At 38.1% G+C, this 24,134-nt stretch overlaps 1 protein-coding gene across 2 annotated transcripts in view; it reads right to left on the bottom strand.

The window, feature by feature from the left end:
* LOC308385801 (cadherin-18) overlaps window positions 1–24,134 on the bottom strand; it is a 203,395-nt gene that overhangs the window by 88,137 nt on the left and 91,124 nt on the right. Inside the window, exon 1 of one of the 2 annotated variants that reach the window (XM_080864945.1) lies at window positions 20,769–20,959. The exons of the other annotated variant lie outside the window; for it this stretch is intronic. The gene's annotated coding sequence lies outside the window, so the exon portion shown is untranslated. Of the gene's footprint in view, window positions 1–20,768; window positions 20,960–24,134 lie in introns of those variants that run through there. 2 annotated transcript variants of the gene reach the window in all.

Here is a 24,134-nt window from a genome sequence, read left to right as displayed (position 1 = left end):
TTTTTCTGACTCAATAATACAATTCAGTGACAGTGTAAAACATTTTCCTACATGGGAAAGCACTGGTGAACCGTTTGAGGTACCTGAGCAAGTCAGACTGGGTGTCAGAATATCTTTTCCAGTAGTTTCACTTTCACCTCCTGGGGCTCACTTCAATCAGCCTCCTAATTGTCTGATTATCGTGCTGATTCTAAGCAAAATACATTTCAGGGAGCCATGAAATCAACAGCATCTGGCTCCATCAATGGAAATAATTTCCCCCCTTTTTATGATGATTATATTGTTTTGAGCAGCCTTCAGCCCACGGCATGTTTAAATATGTGCAGCGCTTAACAGGATGGGTTATGCAGCACAGGCAACCGCAAAGATTTTGGCAGAATGTTTGCTAGACTGTCTACATTTATAAGCGTGTCAGTTATAATTTATAATTTATCTGTGGTGATTTTAATATTGATTTGCTAAATCCAACAAGGTTAAAAGCCATTGATGACTTTACTGACACGATGTACAGCTTATCACTATATCCAACAATAACAAAGCCAAGCAGAATAACTTCACATAGCGCCACTATTATTGACAACATTTTTACTAATGTCATGGATTTCCAAATTAATAGTGGCCTGCTTGTCTGTGATATAACTGACCACTTACCAGTTTTTACTTTGTGTGACTGTGATTTAAAAAAAATAGATACCAAGATCATGATAGCAAAGCGAACAATAAATGAAGAAGCAATTCATGCCTTCAATTTCGATTTAGCACAACAAGATTGGAATTCGGTGTATGAAGAGTCAGATGTGGACAAGGCTTATGATAATTTTCTAGATATTTTTACTATGTGGTACAATAAACATTGTCCTGTAAACGAACACATGACAAAGAAAAAAAAGATAAAAAGTCCTTGGCTCACAAAAGGAATTATTAATGCTTGCAAAAAGAAAAACAATCTGTATAAACAGTTCATCAAAGTAAAAACAAAAGAAGTGGAACAAAGATATAAAGCATATAGAAATAAATTGACTGATATTATAAGAACGAGCAAACAACTTTATTATAGAAGAAGATTATATGAAAATAAAAACAATATAAAAGGAACTTGGGATGTGTTAAACAACTTAATTAAACAAGGATCTTCTGGAACATCATATCCTGAATATTTTACTGATGCAAATGGTGAAAATCACAACATGAGTAATATTGTCGATGGGTTCAATAAATTCTTCATAAATGTTGGCCCTGAACTAGCAGCAGACATCCCGTGTCATAAAAATGAAAATATCAGTAATATAAAATCAAATCCCTTTTCACTGTTCCTCTCAGCTACAAATGAGCAAGAAGTAATAAATATCACATTAAAATGTAAAAGTAAGTCTTCAATGGATTATCATGACATAAATATGTCTGTAGTTAAACAGGTTATTCTGAATATTGCTAGTCCCTTAACATATATCTGTAATTTATCATTTCAGTCTGGTTGTTTTCCAAAAAAAATGAAAATTGCGAAAGTAATACCACTATATAAAAGTAATGACAAACACAGTTTTACCAATTATAGGCCTATTTCTCTACTGCCTCAATTCTCAAAAATTCTAGAAAAACTTTTTAATTCAAGATTAGAAAAATTCCTTGAAAAACATCAAATAATAAATGTTGGTCAGTATGGTTTCAGAACGCAAAGAACCACTTCAATGGCGATAATTGAGGCAGTAGAAGAAATTACTGATACACTGGATAAAAATAAATATGCAGTTGGTATTTTTGTTGATCTCAAAAAGGCCTTCGACACAATCAATCACTCAATATTATTGGATAAATTGGAAAGATATGGTATTCGAGGGAAAGCTGGTAACTGGTTAAAAAGTTACCTAACGGGTCGGGAACAATATGTTAGCATTGGGCATTACCATTCAGAGAAACTTGGTATTACATGTGGTGTTCCCCAAGGGTCAGTGTTGGGACCAAAACTTTTCAATGTATACATAAATGATATTTTTGATGTTTCTCAAGTACTTAAACTCATACTGTTCGCAGATGACACCAACATATTTTTCAGTAGCGATGATTATACTGATCTTGTAATGACTGTAAACAGGGAGCTAAAATTAATAAAAAAAATGGATGGACATAAATAAATTATCATTAAATATAAATAAAACTAAAGCAATGTTTTTTGGTAATTTAAAATATAATGTAGAATTACCAATTATCATTGAAGGTGTACCAATTGATAATGTGAGTGAAAACAAATTTTTGGGAGTCGTAATTGATAATAAAATTTCATGGAAACCCCACGTCAGACACATAAAAACCAAAATTTCCAGAAGCCTCGCAGTTTTGAACAAAGTGAAACAATTCCTTGATAAAGATGCACTTCGTACTCTGTACTGTACCCTGGTTCTTCCACATCTTACATATTGTGTGGAAGTGTGGGGAAATACATATAAAAATACAACTAATCCATTAGTCACAGTACAGAAACGAGCACTGCGTATTATTCACAAGGCTGGTTATCTAGATCATACTCACAAACTCTTTCTTCAGGCAAAGTTACTTAAATTCCAGGATCTGGTTAATTACAATACATCCATAATTTTGTATAAAGCTTTTACTAAACTTTTACCGGCAAATTTACAAACTAGATTTGAAATTCGAGAAAAGGTTTATAATGTGAGAGGCTTTGGAGAATTCAAATTACCCAGAACTCGAACAACCCGTAAAGGTTTTTGTGTGTCTGTATGTGGTGTGAAAATCTGGAACAGTCTGAGTTTACAATTGAAACAATGCAAAAATATTCATAGATTTAAATTTCTCTACAAACAGTTGGTCTGGTCACAGTATACTCAATGATGCTTTTAGTGTGCTCTGTAATGTCTGTTCTCTTACCATTGCTGGTATGGATTCAAAAAAAAAAAAAAAAAGTGTGCGTATGTATGTACATATATGTACATGTGTGTGTACATATATGTATGTATATGTATGTGTGTTTGTTACTTGTAGTTATTACTGCCTGTTACCTGTGGTAATGCAATTTATAATTTATATATTCTGTATTCAGTTATGAAGGCTCTAATTGTTGTTTGCGAGCTGCCGTTTAGATGCTTGTATGTGCCCGGGGCTGTTGATGGGTCTGTATGCAATGATGGGCGTAGCTGCGGGAAGTTTGTTTTTTTTGTTGATGAGTGAGTATAGGGGTGGGATTTAATAAGTTTTCTTCGTCCCACTCCTTTTTCAGGCAATTTTTGTTTTTTGTTTTGTGCATTTTATGTTCAATATAGGTATTTGTTGTGCCTGAAAATGAACAAATAAATGAAATGAAATGAAATGAATGAATTTTGTGCATGAACTTAACTGGGATAATATAATGAAAAGTACTGCATTGACAAAGTATGCCAAACCAAATGTTTCTACGATAGTTTTAAAGGATAAAGATATCAACAATCACCAAATATTTGATATTTTTCTATAACAAATCCAATGTGGGTTAACTGGTTTTAATGGATTTGATCCAACTACTGTACAGTAGTAGGACAGTTTTTTCTATAGCCAAAGGCCCATATGAGCAAGAACATTTAAATACAACAATACAAACAAAATAAATAGTACAGAAAGATGTATTACATTACAAATATCTGTATCTGCAAACAAAAGCATATTGGCAAAAAAGCTCCTTCTGCAAATATTTCTGATTTTTCCTAGTGGCAACCTCAAGGGCTGAAAAATGAAGCCAATCCCAAAGTGCCAGAAACGACATCTCTAGAGGCCACTTAAGGTTGGCTCCAAAAGGGAGTCAATCCCCTACACTGCCATATTAAAATCCTGAACTAGGCAGCACTGAGAAGAATATTGAGAACCATTTGCAAAATAAATAAATAAATGTGTATGTGTGTGTATACACAAAACAAAAACCACCAGAAAACTTTGTGTGTGTTGCTATTGTCCAGAATTTAGCAGTCTATTGGCTGTGTGGAAGAAGCTGGTTTGGGATTGGAGCCTGTACCACCTCCCAGAGGGAAACACAGTGAATTGTTTGTGGTTTGGAAAGGAGTCATTTATGATGTCGTGGGCCTTCTTCACACTGCTCTTCCAGGATCCCAGGGTTTGTTTGTTTGTTTGTTTTTTATTATACATACAGGCATGAATATCAGCTATGGGATATTTGGTTAAATATCCCTTAGCACAGCGGTCGCCAACCTTTTTTGCGCCACGGAACGGTTTATGCCCGACAATATTTTCACGGACCGGCCTTTAAGGTGTCGCGGATAAATACAACAAAATAAAACTAGTACCGGTACCGAAAAAAAGATTTATTCATAACACACGTGAAAAGACTCAGGAAAACCGAGTTAACAATAAAAACAATAACAAAAAAACCCTGAAAACCGATAAAAACCCTGAAAACCATACATTTCAGACCTGGGCCTCAACTCTTGCGGCCCGGTACCAAACGACTCACGGACCGGTACCGGTCCAAGGCCCGGAGGTTGGGGACCGCTGCCTTAGCAGGTTGCACCTTGACCAGATGCCTTTGGTGCCCATCAACAAGCTTCTGTCTTCTAGTTTTGACAAGACATTTTCAGAATCAGAATGGGGTTTATTGCCAAATGTTGAGCAGGTTTACAACATTAGGAAATTGCTGCGGTGCTTCAGTGCAAACATTTTAACACTCTGCTTATGAGTATGCCTCTTGCCAAAAAACCAACCAATTTAAAATAACTCTACCAATTTGGCCAAGAAAAGGCCATTCAAGAACCTTAATGTTAGCCTGTTTTATTCATTCCAAAACCAATGGTGATGTGTGTTTGATATCACTGTCCTGTTGTTCGGGGATGGGGAAGAACGATCAGCCACCTTGACTTCTCCCACAATTGGTGGTACTTCAATCTTTACATACTTTTTCTTCTACTTTTGTTCTCTCTAAACATCAAACAACTTAAAAAAATATATCTCTGTCTCCTCTTTTATTCATGGGAACTGGAAAACTCAATCGCAGTGACTCGACTGGTCCTGTAAACAACTTGAATTTAATAAGACCTCGGCAGAGCCAATCGTTTTTGCACGTAATCACACCCGCTGATGACACTGCAGGAGATGAAACACTTTAAAACGCAGAAAGATAAAACAAAATGACGGACCAATATGGTGGAAGAGATGTTGGAAAACGCAGAAGAGATGCACCTCAATTCAGTATGGCAGAGATGGAGAACAGGCGTCTGTCGCCTGCTGCTAATAGCTAATGTTTTGGCCTCCTGCTGAGAGCTCACCCACTGCATTCGATTTCACAGCATCGGCTTTCTGTCTATGTCAAACACCAGACAGCAGAACACAGGGCGGGTCAAAACACATATCAGTGAACTACTGTTCTATCCTCAGAACAAAAAGGGCCAGCTAGAGAGCGACGGCCACAGCAAAAGAGACTCTTGACTTGTCACCTCACAGAGGAGAGAAATACAAACATTTTCCACCAGTTTATAGGGCCTGTTTGTTGCCTGTAGTCTCAGGCAATGTTACACTGAGCTGAAGAAGGTAAACAAGAGGGCTGAAGTGAGTACAGGGAAACAAGCAACAAAGAAAAATTAGTGACACAGCAATACGTGATTATGTGAAATCAGACTGAAACACTGCTGTGAAATGTTCCTGAGGCCTGAACATAATTTTATGTTTCTGGTGTTTCTGTTGATTCAGAAAGGGCTCTCAATAAACTTGTTTTAATGGATGCTTAAAAGAAGCCAATTTAATGGCATATTTTTCACTAATAGGTCCGTTGAGTCATTTAGTCTCCTCTTTAAAAAACAAACATTTTCTGAAAAGAGGAGAAAGACAACAATTTAGTTGCCAAGTGTCACAATAGAAGCAGCCAGACAACATAGATTTATCTATCTTCTAGTGGTTTATTATTCTAATTATGATGTTCTAGTCTTTTAAAATCCCCCCGCTACAGTTTTGTACTTCTGTCTTCTGTAAGGTCAATAAGGAGTCCCTAATCTTTTTGGTCATATGTGCTAATCTTGCTGCTCAGTTGTCTTCATCACTTTTGTTCTCCCATGCTGTCAACACCACTCTCTTTTCCAATAATCTATCTGCCCATGTGCTTCACTTTACCTTTTGACCATCTATTGCACATCCTTCCTCCTGCCCATCTCCGCCTTATCCATAAAGACCCTGGGGGTGTAAAACCACTATTTCTTACCTTCATCTGAGATTCTCTTCTCTGATGTTGCTTCTCAGCTGATTTTAACTGCCTAAAGGGTTTTTTGGTTATTCGGCAAGCAAATTTTAGCAATAAATGCTGCTGATCTGTCCTCATTATATTGTTGTTCTGGTCAATGCTGCAAATCAATGCAAAGGATTTGCCAAACCTTTGAAGTCTTTAACTACTTTGCTTTGTCAGACTCCTTGTCCTGTCATTGTCCTAAAACAATCCTATTTAAAACAAATATGTAAAACTTAACATACTATAAGAGATATTTATCCTTAAAACCACACCTGAGGCAAGTGTTGGATTTATAGAGATCAGTGGCGTGTGGTGACTCTTACAGAAAGGCAAGCGGAGACAATTTATGGATCATTTTTTCTTCACAAAGTTTTTAACTATTCTTTGCTCAGTTCTCTGTAACTGAGGACTAACGGTAAGACGCCCTGCTGTTTGGAATTTGTCTAATGACTCCCTGTTAACACAATTTACCTATTTACTACAATACAGAATTGAAAAGTTACTTTTATGAGAACTGTAAAAATCACATTTGATTGATCTGTACCTGTTCTAAAAATAACCACTGTTTAGCTAGAGTCTGTTGGGTCATTCGACCCAGCTCATTGTTGATGAAAGAAAGGAGATTAGTCTGATCAGCTTCACAAGCAGGGCAATCCTCTGAATGTGTGGCAAACCCTGGAGGTTCCATGAAATTGGAGACAAATAGGCTGTAGAGAGATGCCAGGAATTCAGAGGTTTACCCAAGCGGTAATATTTCCACAATGAAATCTTATTAGAGTATGCAGGAAATCATGTCTGAATGGACTGCTTTAGTGGTTAGTTTATTGACCCAAATGCCTGATCTTACAACTCTGGCATAAGCTTTCTAAGATGCAATCTGGCTTTAGTTGGTGGTGATTTCCCAAAAAAAACCCTTCCAGTCTTGATGCATTAGAGGTCCAAACAGCTTTAAGAAAATGACTCTTACAGATGAAAGCTACCCTACAATAATACAGTTTTTGTGTTACAGCAAGTGGTGCTCAGGTGTTGGTCTTCCTCAAGAGAATATTGCAAGTTTTTAAACCAGAAATATGTCCTGCAGTTCAGACAGGCAACCCACATTGCAAATCACACACTTGTCTCTCTAACATCCCAAAATTCCAGGACCCCTAAAGACAAAACACCAACATTAACAGTACACTGGAAAGGCTCTAACATCCTACTGCTCTACACTGCTGCTTTTAATAGAACTTCCCAAACTTTTTTCGTGTGTGTGTGTGTGTGTGTGTGTGTGTGTGTGTGTGTGTGTGTACTTTCACTGTTTTCTTCTCCAAGTTACTATGAGCATATATTCCAGTACCTGCAAGAATCAACTTTGATCACATTGCATACCCCAAGGATGGTCGGCACAAAACAGCCTCGGGATCATATATTAATCATGAGTAAGTTCTATAGATAACATTTCCCTCATCTTGTCAAACCAAGATCTAAAGAAGTGAGAATCTGCCCTCATCATTTTAGGCAAGAAGAAAGAGCGAGCTGAGTGTTTTAACTTGACTGACTGACTAACATTTTAAATGAATGTGTATTTTGTGGGATAAAAAAAAAAACAGAGAGAATACTGGGCTGTCAAAAACACTTGTGCTGCAGAGAATGAGGGAAGTAAAAGCCTTCAATCGACAGAGTGCAGGAGACTCCAAACTTCACAGTACCTACAACTAGGCGTGAGAAGCTTGAAAAGGTGGCATATTGTAAACATTCCTGCATATATTCTCTCTCTCTCATGCACATGGCAAATGCAGAAACACAAGAGACAAATGCTCCAGCCTTGCATTTCAATCTTCTTCCAACACTTGTGGGTAATTAAAAGCAATAAGCAGCAGGTTTTTAAACACAGATTAGGCCTGAAGGTAATTAGGCCCATTGCAGTAATGACTCCCACTGAGTCATGTAGGCAGGATGGTGTGTCAGTCACCCCCTCCCACCATTTCTCCCAAAGTCAACAGCAACTTGTCCTTCTAGTAAACAGCCCTCCAAACACCATCTGTCCTAACCCTTAGCTTTGATTACCTCAGACCTAAAATGCACCATTTCTCACTTGACTTGGCAAAGCAAAGATTGGCAAAATGAGAGCGAGAATTAGATTAGCCTTTGTTGTCTCCCTTAACAGAAGTTTGTCTTTGGCACTCGAGTGAACACAGTGAGCATAGCTGCACATATGTACAATCAAACTCCGGTTAACACTAAGTGTCCCAACAAGAATAGTAAACACTGAAACATGCGTACAACGCTATTCCACCAATGATCTGCATTAGGGCGATATGGCCTAAAATCCATATTGCAGTAAAATTTGAAGCATGTGCAGTAATGATATATATCGCGATATATTATTTCTTCTGTATGTCAAAATGACTGAACAGTATATCATGCCATTTTAAGAAGATTTATTGTGCAAAACTTTTCTTGTTTTCAATGTGACACAAAATTCTTAAATAACAAATAAAAATGAAGACAAATGCGCAAAAATCTTTTTGAGTAAAAAGATACAAGTAAAATATCGATAAAACACAAAATTCTAAATGGTTTAAAATAAAGTGCAAAATGTGCCTTTGGAAAAGGCTTGGAGAATATCAGTCTATTAGTGTGTAGGGCCACCTTTTTTCTTTCCACCTGACTGACTGGGCGTTTGTGAAAGGCGCAGTTTTTGGCTTTCCTCATATTCCAAAACATGCTTCATTTTCAGGTGATAAAACAAATTACTTGTACTCCTTCTCTTGGCTATTACTGTCGCCCGGCATAATTTGCAGATGATATTTTTCTGCTCAACGTCCGACTGCCTAAACCCAAACCAGGTCCATATGACCGATGTTTATGAGCACCTACTCACACATAGCGCTGACCATCTTAAAAAGTTATTATGGTACGTCTAGTATTAGATAACTAAAACTGGTGCTTTACACAGTCTGTCATTCAATACTGCAGAGATGCCCCACATTACATTACACGTTTCTCTCAATATGATCCATAGCACACACACAAAACGTGTAGTTCTTCAAAACCTCTAATGGTTTCATCTCCCCATGTTGACAAGTTAAACAACCTTAATTATATCTGTGAAGCAGGACTCCTTCCCAGACTTTTTTTTCCCCTTCTTGGTGTCAAATTAGAAAACATGCCTGCACTCGTCAGCCACACTATATGTTGTTTGGCTGCTTAATGAGAGCTGGGCGGAAGATGGAAAATGTCCCATCTGTTGTGTGTTTAATGGTTGGATTTCTTGAGCTCTCCTCATACAGGAGGATTGCCAGGATGGAGTAGACAGCACCCATCTGCTGGCCACTGCAGGGAAAAAACAGTTTTTCAGCTCGCATCATCATCATGTCTCTTCACTTTGAGTGCAGCAAAACACTCCAGCAGAGGTCCATCAAAATTATGCAGACAGACTACAGCACACTGCCAAATGCCTAAATGTAGGAGCTTATTATCTTTTTTTGTTTGTTTGTTTTTTGTAATCAAGGAAAAACATAAAATGAGCCGGTTCAACAGGCGCACCATTTTGTGTCGCTATTTAATCACTTTCTATGAAATGATCAGTTCATTGTTACTCTGGTTTTTTTCCATTTCTATAAGAGATTGTATAGCTGCACTGAAAAATGCTCCAAAAGGTCACCTGCAGTCTTTTTTTGGTTCTTTGTTTCTTTGTTTTTTCTTTATTTTTGGTAGCGTTAGAGATTAGGGGAAGAAAACTATATATTGCCACTTGATTATATACTAATTTACAACAGTATCAATACCAGCAGTAGTGTTGTAGTTCACACAGCGCCACTGCAGACAGGCTCACAGCCTCCCTCACTAGCAGCTGAAGTAGTTGACATTCACGGCACTGAGTAACACTTTAAGAGGAATTTTGAGAGGCCAGTAAAGCTCAAATCTCACCAACGCTGAGGTTTAAAACATGTAAAACTGTAAAGTATCATGTATGTGAACCTGGCCGTCACACTTGTTTCTTTTAAATATTAATATTTATTACAACGTGTTTATTGGCAGTTGTCTGAGAGCCATATTCTGCTAACTTATCATTAAGGTAGTGACAAGAAGCTATGGATAATTAAAATATAACTGTAATACTGGAGCTGGGCACCAAACAACATCAATATTGCCCATCTGTAATATTAAGATACAGTTCTAATTTAAAGCATAGCACGATTATTAATGTCTTAAGAAGTGTTGTGTTTTTCTTAAAATCCCAGATTGATGGTGAGAAAAATCTACTGGTAACTACACAGAAAGAGTGGCAGCCTACTTTAACATCTCTCTTTGATCAGCAACAAAAATATGGCCTCAAACAACCTAAAAACACTGTCTTCTTTGTGTTTTTGTTTTGTTTCTTTGCACTGCCTAAAGGAAACTGATCATATACACCTTACAGTTAAATTACCTTTTCAGCTGTTTTTGTTAGATAACTAGTGTTGTCTTTCATTGTTTTGTAATAAATTTTTTATTTAAAAAAATAATGCCATTGTATCAAAAATGGTATTGAGTATTTTCTTGGGTATCTAGTATCGTGACAGGCCTACACATTATTAGTTTTCAGTGGTAATTCAGCACTATAAGTCCAAATGCAGGGGAAAAGGGGGCTGAGAAGAATTTTAAATCTACACTGTTTTCATCCATATTTCCTTGATAGCAATGTCAACTAAATAAGGATGAAATGAATTTGAGATGGAAATAATGAATGTTATAAATCCTATAATGAATCTTCAAAATGATGAATTTATTTTTTTATCAAAACAAACAAACAAAAAAGGCATTGATGATCACATTTAATAGCTAGGAGGTGGTTCAAGAAATATTGGCCATACTGCATTAATAAATGACTAATTGCTCAGAGAATTTGTTGAATAATTTTCCACCAATTGGCTGGTCATTGAACTGACTACTCATTGTAGCACTACTTGAATGAACACCATGCTTTTTGGGATTTAAGTCAAACAGAACAAGAGAAAAAGGCACAAGGTGGATTCAGACTGGAAACATATTCATATCACCTACAGCACTCGGTTCTCTTCATGTCTGAGGAGTCTAAATTCAAGCTGAAGCTACTGGAGTTTGGCAGGCTTCACTGTTTCACACATGCTAAAACACAGAGAGCAGGTGGGTTTTACAACAAGGAGGGTGTCTGTGCTCTCATCCACAAAGTAGGGCTGAGGCTATTCACATTAGCATTTCATACACAGATAAGCTTGCTTTCTTGCTGCCAGGTAGATTCCCTCATGAGAGGATGAAGTGCGAGAGATTTGGGGGTTTCGCAGATGCCTGCCGCACTGCTTTTCAAGTGCCCACAGAGACTAGCAGGGAGGGTGTTAGGAGCATCAACAGACAAATATGCCACCTCATCATCCAAATAAAGAATAAGCTGGTGATGCAGACGGCAGAGGCAGTGAGAGGAGAGAATAGTCATAGAAACGTGTAAGGAGGTATATGTACAGCGGACTGTGGGCAGACGAGGGCAGTAAAGGTTTCTTTTTTTTTTTTTTTTATATGTACATAACTTTCAGGACTGTCAAAAACTAAAATAACTGTAATATCGTTAACGTAATCTAGCCCTATTTATTATGAATTTGAGAATCTGATTTATGTTCTCTGAATCACCACTGGGGTTTCCTAGATTTCGATTCCTTCAGTTTTCTGTTTATCGTTCCTCCAACAATTACTTTTTCAGTAATTAGAGTGAGACCTGACACATGGTACGTTTTCTTTCACCACCCTGGCTTAATGCAGGTTTCCATGTCTTGATGCAATCTACATTCCTTTTTGTTGAGTTTTATACATTTCTGACTATGGTCCTTAGCTCCTTGGTGTGATGGTTAGCTCTGTTGCCTCATTGCAAAAAAAGATCCTGGGTTCAAATATACCCACTGGGACAGTTTTATGTTGAGTTTGCATGTGCCTGTGCTGCTTCTCTATGCAACTCTAAAGTGGCTGGAGGTTTGATTGTAGTCTTTAATAGTCTGGCAACCTGTCCAGGGGGTACCACACCTTTTTCCCTATGACCGCTGGGATACTCTCTAGCCCTGAATTGCATGGAATGAGTGGAAGAAAATGGATGGATGTATAGAGTTCAGTGTATTCTGTGCTAGGAGATTTGAGTAATACAAGATTATCACTGCTACAATCAACTTTACCCAGGCCCCGTGTTGATGTCTTCAGATCTTATTGTGTACTCAAAAATATTGCAAATTAGATTTCTCGTGATTTATAATCCAGTCGACAAATCTGAAAATGTCTAATGTTGCCTCATGCTCCAAAAGCAAATGTCAGTTTCTCACAAACCTTTTTATTTTCCAGATTCTGGATTTAGTTTTTAATGCATTCTTGCAAAAGAATATCAAATTGGCCTTTTTGGTTTGCTCGTTACAGAGAAATTGGTGGTACTTGGTGCAATGCCACAAATAAAATGCAATGCAAAAAAACAAAAATAATCAAACATCAACTGGATGTCAAGGTTATCGAGCTTAAGATTTGTTCTTGGCATGTTTGGCAGCAAAGTGTCTCTCCATGCATTGAAATTAATTGAATGTGCGTGAGTAAGTCAAACTGTCAAACCATGTGCCAGTTTACAAGCTCACACGTACAGTCTTTGTGCTGTGGTAACAGGCAGATGTTACAAAATGGATGGTTCAATCATGAGTCTTAAAACTACAGGCTGATTACACGCCACGCAACTTGGCTCGAGAACTAACAGTAATGGCAGTGAGTCAGTACAGTCAGTGTTGTGACAGGATAAATTATATTTTTGTTATTTCAGAAATATTACGTATGTATACTTGGGTATAAATACAATTCAAAGTCTAAAATTTAAACTAGGATAAGGAAAAGAGCAAGCATGGCACCATTCTTGCTATGTGGGAACAGTAATGTTAAACTCCTCTAAAAGGTGATGTTGGAGTAGAATTGAAGTTTCAATAGCTTGTTAGACTATTTTCTAACTTTAACAATTACCAGGAGTAACTCAAGGGGTGTTAAAATTCCATGTGTTGTCTAACTCTATTGGACAGCCTCCCATGCTTCTCTCGTGTTCCTCAGGCCTGTGTATCAGTATGGATACCCTATCCATCCCCCATCTTGCCCTCTCACTCTCATAAAGCATTGACATGGCCCAATTAACATCTCTTTCGCATGCCAGAAATGCACGTGAAGGGTGAACAGGTCTGACAGACTCAGAGCACACTAATGTTTTATCAGCACCACACACCAGGGTTTCTCCGCTCTGTGACACAGACAACTTACCGACTTGACTCTGTCAGCTCACTACATGACTTCTGAATTAGTCTGCATTCCACCCATCAAGCCATCCCTCCATTTTCTGCCTCTTATTCAAGTCTAGGTCTTGGGGGGTGCAGTCAGAGCAGACCCACTGAGAGTTCAGTCTCTCCTGCCATCTCCTCTAGCTCTTCCTTAGAGACACAAAAGGGTCCCCAAGCCAGTTAAGACACATCTTTTTTCTGTTTCTTGGGTCTGATCTGAGGTCTCATGCCAGTTGGGCATGCCAAACACACCTCACCTTGCAGGGTATGCTTGTGTTGTGTTTATTTTTTTATTTTTTTTTGGTGATGAAGAACATTAGCTGTACTTTGGGCCCCTCTATAATGATTTAGCTCGTCTTCCTTGATTAAAGGACGAGTCCATACAGCCTTCAAACACATATCATAGGTATAAGGAGCACACCACTTCAAGGACTTCAAATGTAAACTTGACATATTTTAAACTTTTTGTACCAACTCATTTCATTTTATTACCTAAAACTAAAAAAAGTTTCTTTTTTTTTTCCTTCCTCAGTGAGAGTAAAACGGATGTGACGAAACACCTAAACATTGGTAAATGCAATCTTATTTGATTAAAGGCTGAAGGCAGTCAACATAGTACTACTAATAATAATACTCCTCTTTACACGACATATTGATGCATTTCTAATTTCATGGTTGTAAATGAAACAACAAGGTTAGAACTATGATTTAGGTCACAGTTAGGGTTTTATACATTGTTAAAAATACACAAAAGAACAAAAGTGCATACTGGTAATACAAAAACATTGATTTTATGATATCAGTCTGTCAACAGGGGCTGATATCTATAATCTTTTTGTTTTGGTCACTCATAGCTCGTGGCGATGGGGTCATGGGTAGAAATGTAGATAAATCATCAGTTTTTGCCTCTTGGCATCGCTCTCCTTTCAACAGAACAAAAGTACATTATCTACATTACTACAAACTGCACAGATCCATCTGTCAATCTTTCAGCCTACTCTTCCCCTGTATGCTCATGAACAGGACCCTGAGGTATTTACCCTGAGTTGTTACTTCCACCTGAGGGTCAGGGTCCGTTGATCGGCGGACAGAGGCGGTTTCACGCAGCTTTAGTACAGTTTTTTGTTTTACGCCGGTTTTTCCCGAAGTCGCAAAAGTATGACGTCACAACATTCTGATTGGTCACTTGCAATGTTGATCCTGGAACAACATTTAGTATGATGATCTGGGAACAACACCAACACGAGGATATCAGATCAACCCAATTCTGATGAGGTTTCCACAAACAGCAGATGGATACACTGAAGTTCCAGATGCATCTCTCAGGTTTCATTTCAAGTCTTTGCTGGATTTATTTTCCCTGTTTCTTAAGGAGATGACTTTCAAATTCTGTTCACTGGTTCTCCATTTGTCCACTCCTCAAATCTTTTAAGAACAGACTGTGACACACACCATGCTGAGAGATGCTAAATTTTCAACTAATAGCTCTTTAGGTATTCCACTTGTTGGTGCAGAAAATTTTATTCCTGTGAAACTGTTATCTTTGTTACTAGCAGCCTGTCACAAAACCATATAATTTGTTTCCATTTTCAACACATTTTCCTAAAGTTGCAACTTAAAATGGGTTCTTTGCTAAACTGTCTGCTATGTGTAGACACAACACTGGTTTATTTCTTGAGCCATTTCTTGAGCCTCGTTTGTGCTTGAATGAGTCATAAGCCGATGTTAAGTGGTTCAACAAACTAAAAAAATCTTTCGACCTTCAGAAAGCCTGAAGATCTATTGCGGAAGACAACTTTAAAAATTACCAGGAAGTCTGAGTGCCTTGTAGAAACATATGAAGAAATGTGGATTGACTCCAGACTTTTACACACTACTGTAGATGGACTGTATTCTTTAAAGTCCTATTAACGCTAAAAAACACAATATGTCTTCAGATGTCTCCTGTTAATGAAAAGAATGTGTTTCGTTCACCGGAGGTTTAATCCCATTTTGGATATAATGAAATGAATAAATGTGCATAAACAGTGTTGAACTGTTCTTGAGCATAATGCTAAATATCAGCCACATTACTCTAGATTTACATTCTGACGTTCTAGAATTTTTGTACTTGGGACTACGTATAATAAAAGATGTAACCAGGTGAATATGGTGAGTGTGACCAAAAAGGCGTATCCACAACACACTCAAGCAAAGAAGAAAATAAAATACTGTGAGGCAGCCTTCAGGATCCCAGTCACAAATGCACAGTGATTACATAATGACAGTTCACCCGTAAGAGCTATGTAATAAAAAGAAAAAAAAAAGGAAAGTCTCTGAACAAACCCTAACAAATGTGAAATGGAAATCCAACCCCTCTAATAGTACATTAAGTATTCATGCAGCACATTGGCAATCAAATGGCTCTGTTTTCATGGCTGGCAAAGTCATTCTTCCAATAAAACACTGAACAAATATTCAGACAAAATGCTCTCATATACTTTCCTTTTTTCTCTCTTTTACAGGACACCTATATTTTCATTCATTTATATTTCACTTCATACACTTTTGTCTTCATTTAAATAAAGCATTGTGCAAAAACTGATTTTTAGATGCATTGTTTTTATGTAATTCTCCTTAATGGCACTATACTCATTCTGACAGAACACAAAGCCTGTCTCCTGTACAAGAGACCAGTGTTTCAACTAAATCCTTAAAAGGCATTTTTCAGTGCTTAGAGAGCTGTGAGCTGGGGCTTTTGTCTGCTGAAAGTTAGCAGATGCTGGAGACGGGGAGAAGACGGGGCTCCTGTTAAGATTGGACGAGTCATTTTAAGGATCCTAAAGTTTAAAAGAAGCCAAAAGAATTCCTCCAAAATCGTTCAACGAAAAACTCTGGTTATGGATTCATTCTTTAGCCAAATAGGAACAGGTTTATCATTCACTTTGTGTTACTGAGAAACCACAAAGCAATGGCCTACAGGCTTGCCAATGATCACACTTCCATTTATAGTGGTGAGTGCTCTATAAGGAAATGCTTTACTGCTCTTTCGTCACTGACAGTGAGAGTAGGAGATGAATCATTCTAATGTTGCTCTCCCCCATACAGAAGACACCCATAGTGCAATAATGTCAGGGTGATGCAGACTGCTCGGAGTTCCACTGTAAGCAGTGGAACCCTAAATCAAAATATAGGAAACGCTAGATGCCAACTGACCTGAAATGGCGAGTTAAAAGTAGAAGAAATGATTCAGGCTCTTACTGGTGGGTATTAATGAGCCAGCTTTGTGTTATTGGGTTTTGCTGAATCACTGATTTTTCTTTGCCTTTCTTCTAAGAAAAGGAAGACCAAGGCTCCTCCAGGATTATTTGATCTGAGCCACTGCCACGTATCAGTTAAGCAGTGTGGGCCAAGACCTGATCAACTAACTGTCCATAATTGCAACTTTAATAGCGTGAACAGGAGAGCACAGAAACTTTAGCAAAAGGTGCCTGTTAAGGAATGCTAATGACTATCTTATAACTATCTCACAATGGATGATAGTAAGCACCGATCCTGATTAACTAAACTGGTTAACAAGTGTACAGTAGGCACCTACCATAGGACAATGGATTATATACCAAAATATCAGGAATATGTGATAAAATATGAACTCCAGACAGTATGATATCAGTGAATCCAACAGACTTCACCCCATTTAAATGATTTTCTACAAATCTTAAAACTATTTTACTAAAAAAGCAGTGATGAAACCAGAATGGGTTACAATTCAGCTTGAAAGATGTCTATATTTTATTTTATTTTTTAACTTTGTTCTGCACCTCATTTGCAACAATCATTTTCAATTATATCCTGGTAAAGGTGTCCCCTGGATTCTCTCAGTTCCTTAATTTTTATTAGGGCTGCTTTTTCTCCCTCCATCAGCTGTTCAAATTAGCTATTTCTTTCTTTTTTTTCTTACTTGTTTCAAATTAATGACTGCTGCCCCTGCCGGGAATTTAAAATACAGTGTTTAGTGCATGATTAACTCTCAATTTGAGAACTCATTTTTGCGTGTATGAATACATTCCCATCAAGGTGTCATGTCGCAGAAGTTTAACAACAAAATCCCATACATCATTTAACACTGCAAGCCACACAATACAGTCACACTGCTGCATTACAAGCAGGGGATTATTTCACCATCCTGGATTTAGAAGAAGATTGCAGTGCTGACAAGACTCGTCAACACTTGCTTTTCCGAATCTATTATTCTTCCTTGAATTATGTTCTTATGTTTTATGTGCTATTGAGCACACATAGGACGAGTATGACCACCTTTGCTCTCTGGGAAGAGATTGTTTGGAGGCATGATTCATCTTTTAAATGACCTTTTTGAATGTGCTGTTGGAGCAATAACAATCCACTGTTCTTATTGCTGTCTAGTCTCCTAGAGATATGACAGAACCTTGGTGTTCAGTTAGACAAACTTATCAAAGAAACAATCAAAACATTGCCTTTCAGAGTTCTTTGGCACAGTTGTTTGTGGCTAGCAGGGGGTAGCTGAGTGTAGCTTTCCTATAATTTGAATGCCTTCTCTGAAATTGCACCTAGTTTGACAAACTGTTATTTTGTAGCTGCCATGCTGAGTGTTTAAGATGCCTGCTCTGTTACAAACACACTGATAATTGACTGATAATTGCTAAATTTTTCACACTTCAGTTGACACTTGACTTTATGGTAATGTTTGCATAACTCGCATCAAACAAGGATTTCAGTGATTAACATGTTCACTTTGGCCTTGATGCATTTATCACACTATGAACCATATGCATTATATATCAGCGTGATATTCAAACACTTACAGATGATTTTAAATGCAGCTTGCTTAAAATCAAATTTGACTGAATGGTGCAATTAGCTCTGGACACTTTGGAGAAAATAAAAATCTTCCATATCAACCAAGAGTGTCTAATGAAGTCAAGTCAGGCTACTTTAGTACATCTGCATTTCACCTTGGATTATTACCAGGCAGGTAATGATCTCTAATGTGCCACTCCATCTTATTGGATAGATGCATCCTACATGATCATCTGGTCTGTTAAATGCTGGAATTACATGATTTGCTCGTGTGTGTGTGTGTGTGTGTGTGTGTGTGTGTGTGTGTGTGTGTGTGTGTGTGTGTGTGTACACGTTTTTAGAAAATGAATTTAACTCCAATCATTCACTCATTATTTCACAGAAGTTCATTATAATTTGTAAAACTTACTATCTGGGCCATGTTACCAGGTTAAAAAAAAATAGATGTGTGCAGGTTCATGTCAACATCGTAGATTTAACACATCTTACTCAGATGAACATGAAACTGAGGCTGATCACCTAAAACTGCGAAGTCAGTCTATCTGCTCCTCTTTAGCTCTTATTTTTTTAGGTATTTTATTTTTGCTAGTGCAGCTGGTGGGTTATGTTTTGCATATGTTGCCATGCTATTCCAGACTCTTCCACTTGCCAGATTAAATTGGGCAGATGACCAGTACATTTCAGATTCAAGCACCAACTCTTAAGGCCTCTTTAGAACCCAGTCAGCTGCCTCATTTTTGCTTCAACAACATGCATAGAAATGATGATAAAGTTAACACTTGCTGTGTTATGTTCCTGCTATCATTATAACTGGACTTTAAAGGCTGTGATAATTAATTCAAAGCTTAGGTCAGTAATCGTGTGGTGCTCCTGTAACATCTTCTGAAAAATATTCGAAAAATAGGCGATAATGGCTTATCCAGGCAAACACAGAAAGATAAGACTGGCAATTTGTAGCACAGTTCTGCAGAGGGCCTTTCCTTCATGAAATGAATGCAAGTATGTGATGCCTTTTACATACAGATGGTCACTGTTGTCACCAAACTACTGGTCTTCAGTCTGGCTCTGAAACTAATCAATGATGTTTGATTGATTAATTATTGGAGCCACCTATAATGCAGAAGTACGAAGTGAGTGTTGGTAAAAGCTTTCCAAATGTGGGCCTTTAGTGATTTTTGCACCATGGAATACTCTTATGGCCATTTTAAGTCATCTTTCACCATCCTATCAACTAAACCCTTGGCCAAGTATCTGGCAAATGTTTGACAAATTAACTGATACTAAACTACTAAAATAAAGTTGTTTTTCCTCTAATTATATCTAAATTGGCAATTGGAATAGTATCCACTGTGAGTATTCCCAGGGCCCCAAATAAAGAAAAGGAACATTCGTACACAGAACCTTTTTCATAAGAAACAGGATTTGCATTTCTGTCTACATCAATGTCAGAACTCCAACAGTAACAACCAGATGGTTTCTAATAAAGCCATTCAGTATTCAGCTATGAAGCAAATATCATCCTTTTCCCAGACACTGCAGCCCAAAACATGCCACTGAATTGCATGACACTTGGCATCTTTTTTCTCAAACATTTGCAAACACATCAAAGAGGTGAGGATCCCTGAAAGATGCAGCGCAAGACTGGCAGCTATACAATCCACCCTGTGCTTACCAGGAGCCAATCAACGCAACATTAACAGGGACAGCTAAACAACTGACACTTGCCTTAGGCATTTTTACACACACACACACACACACACACACACACACACACACACACACACACACACACACACACACACACGACTGTCAAAGCATCTCCCAGAATTCAGATAACTGAGGCATTCACTCTAAATGCGCCTTTATTTCTGTCTCCCTACAGAGAGACGGGGTCTGGTGCGGAGAGAGAAAGCTCTACTTAGAGAAGCTGCAGTCAATGAGTGGACTCTTGTTTCCTGCAGTGCGCGTAAAATTCAGTCTGGCTACACTGGTGCGGCACACACATCAGAGGTATCGGATAGCCTCCAACTCCCACTCTGTTAGAGCAGCCTGTCCATCATTCATAACTCCACCGAGCCGATGTGTGAAACAACACCCCGGGAGAAAAGACCGAAACGCCTCAGAGCCAAATACACTTCTGATAACCCCAAAAAATGACGTGTGCGCACTCTTTTACTTTTTTCCCCCCCACCTTCTTATGTCCGTTTCTTTCCGCCTAATGCTCAATTTCATGCGGGGTGAAGACGCAAACGTGCGCACGGTCAAACTCGGCTTAGAAGCGCGTACTCACACGCGCAAGACCCCCAGGCAATTTATTTACCAGGTCTATGAAGCACAGCAGCGTATACGCGGAGGCACAAGCACGCCACCGAGAGTTAAACGCACACATACAAATGGCAACTTAAAATAGGTTAGACAGCGAAAAAAGCCAGACAAACTTATTTTTCTCTTACCTGTCCACGCGCACCCCCCTGAACCCACATGACAGCTGATTAAGGGCGAAAAGAATGCTCGCGTTTGAGTTTTTTCCCCATCCTCTGCTTTTCTGCGTCTCTTTCAATTCCCTTCCTCTACCACTGTCATCCTCTCCAGGGCAAAGCTTCACAGCGCGGCTTGCAGAGAGCCGACACTCTCCCTTCCTTCCCGTGTGCGTGTGCGCGTATGTGCGAGCGACCGGACGAGAGCCGAGTCGGTGAGTGTGTGCGCATCTCTCCGCCAATGAATCCTCCAATCGTGCCCGGTTACTGAGGCGGCTCAAGTCGAGGAAGGCGCGGGATTGGTCGGTTTTCAGATCAATCCACGGCTCTGAAACTCGCCTCGCAGCGCCCCCCCTCTCCCCCCTCCGCTCCCCCACCTCTCTCCATTATCTCCCTCTCTTCCTCTTCTCCTGTCTTTCTCTGTTAACACGTGATTATGTAAGATAGTGATCAGGAAGCGATACGTTATCCCATTCTCATTTTCTTACACACTCACACATACACACACACAGAGCACCAGACACAGCCTACCTTCCTAGAGCGTCCCAGCAGAATACAGAACACAACGAACACTACTTCATGGCAAGAGAAGGGGTGTACTTGAAACTGGAAAAAAAATGGCAAATTGAAAGTTTAAAGGCTTTAAAAAGTTACTAAGGGTGTTTTACCGTTTTCTAAATATCATTATTATTATGTTCATGTGCAAATCATCTAAAAAAGTTACTTCCATTGAACATTTCATTAATTACACCTTGCTACCACTGGATTGGACCCTTCTTTTGCCTTCAGAAGTGCCTTAGTTATTTGTGGCATATACAGCATTGCAACACCACCACCAGCAGTAGCCTGAATCATTGATACAAGGCAGGATGGAGCCATACTTTCATGTTGTTTACACCAAATTCTGACTGTAGCGTTCGAATGTTACAGCAGAAATTGAAACTTATCAGACATGATGGTGTTTAACAATTTTTCTGTCGTCTAGTCGTAATGAGCCTGGTTGAATTGTGCAGTTTTCTCTGCTTAGCTCACCGGAGTAGCACTTAGTGTGGTCTTCTGCTGCCGTAGCCCATCTGTATCAAGCTGAATGTGTTATGCTGAAGAGCATCTCTGAATGCAGAAGCTGGTTGGATAAAGCATTTATTTGAGCTACTGTTACCTTCCCGTTAGCTCAAAACAATCTGTGTCTTTCTCCTCAGACCTCTGGTATCAGCAAGGCATTTTCTCCTAGAGAACTGTCACTCACTGGATACTTTGTCTGTTTTGGACCATTCTTTGTAAACCCTAGAGATGGTTGTGTGGGGAAAATCCCAGTAGACCTGCAGATTCTAAAATCCTCAGACCAGCCCATCTGGCATCAACCACCATGCCACATTCAAATTCACTTAAATCACCTTTTTCCCCCATCCTGGTGTTTGGATTGAATTACAGCAGGTTATCATGACTCCATACCATATGATTAGATATTTCCATTAACGAGCACCTGAACAGGTATACCTAATAAAGTGGTTGGTGAGTGTATATGTGTTCTAGTCTGTTTTTCACTTGAAGCTAGAGTTTCATTTTAAAAGCACAAGAGACTATAAATCAAATTGGTGTTTAGAACAGTGGGAGCAACAGACTTAATATTAAGTTCTCATTTTAAGTGTTTAAAACTAATTCAGTTCCAAATTGTCTTTGTTTTCTTTTACCCTTCCCACACTGAGTTTTCCAATTGTTAAAATAAAAAAATATATTTTTTAAATCAAAAGTTTGTGATTAAGATTTATGAATTCATAGCACATTACTGTTAGCAATTCTGACTCAAAGCATTGAAATGAATAGTAAACAAAAGCATTAAACCACATAAATGGACAGTAGAAGAAAGTAAATGCTGATGCCCTCGAGGGGGAAAATTATAAACAGCAAGCTACAGTTCAGTCATAAATTACAGCATAACAGAAATTCTTATAGTTAAATCAGACCTCAGTGTAACTCAGTTGCTCAAGCCCAGACATGATTCATCATCAACATAAAGAAATGAAAAAGCAGAAAAGTAGGCATAAAATGTCATATATTGTACTGGCCGGCAAAAAGACTCACATGAATGTGTGTGTTTAAGTTCAAACTGCTAATTTAGTTGTGATGTATTGGTTGTTTGTCATGTTGAGTTTTGAATGTGATTGTTGTGAAAATGGGATTTCCAGTGTTTTGTATGGCTGACAAAATTATGAAGGTTCAGCCAGCAAATAGCTACCATTGTCAAGATTTCTGTAGCAAATGAGAATGTCTGGCCAGTGCTCATCTTCGGGGGGGGGTGTTAAAATTTTCAGAAGCAGTATTTCATCAGCTGTGTTATAACTGTGAGTTGCAAATAGTAGGAGAATCATGAGAGAAGCTGATTTAAGTTGATATCTTGCCAGAATTCATCAAACAAGGTACACAGGTGATGGCATGCAAGTTGAGTCCCAGTTTAGCATGAGGGATGATGTTTTTACGCATATAGATGTGTAGTACTTTATTATATCAATAAAATGTGAGATTGCACCAGTAACACTAAATTAATGCTTGATTTATAGTGCTGCATTAAATCTACACTGTTGCGCTGGCGTGTCCTATGCCGCAACTGTAACAAGTATGCTTGGAAGTAATATGAGATGTAAACACAGTATATTGATTGACATATGGATAATGTCTTTGTGAAAGAAAACAAAATAGACTGTAATTGTATTTATGTTTCACATTACCTTGTATTTTATCAATGTAGACATTTTTTGTTTTGCTTTTTTGTTTTCATGGCCCTGACTATACATGCATTGACTCACTTGGCTCTGAAGTTGTTTCTTTTCTTTAGCTTATGATATCTTAGCTCAAAATCCAACATAAACAGTTCAGTTTCACTCGTGCAAAGCTGACACGCCAGCACCAAAATATAAATGCAAACAGCGATGTCGCCCACAATGACAAAGTTTCTACAGGGATTCAACTCAGTGCTAAATTTAAACTTAACAGATTAATAATGCCAAACAACTGGTAGTGATACACTGTAAAGCTTCCATGCAACACAAGACTATAATATAATTTTTTATATTGCAAAACTGTTTCTGTAGGCTACAATAATAATAATAATAATAATAATAATAATAATAATGATGATGATGATGATGATGATGATGATGATGATAATAATAATAATAATAATAATAATAATAATAATAATAATAATAATAATAATTATTATTATTATCATTATTATTATTATTATTATTATTATTATTATTATTACGAACATGCCTGACCAAATAATTGGTCTGCGATTTGGAGGGATAAAAGCTACACTTCTGAGGTTGATCTTTGCCCAGT

This window comes from Rhamphochromis sp. 'chilingali' (assembly GCF_963969265.1).
Source record: "Rhamphochromis sp. 'chilingali' genome assembly, chromosome: 18".
Taxonomy (NCBI): Eukaryota; Metazoa; Chordata; class Actinopteri; order Cichliformes; family Cichlidae; genus Rhamphochromis; species Rhamphochromis sp. 'chilingali'.
The sequence above is the reverse complement of the archived record's forward strand: the minus strand, read 5'-3'. Positions and strand labels throughout refer to the sequence as shown.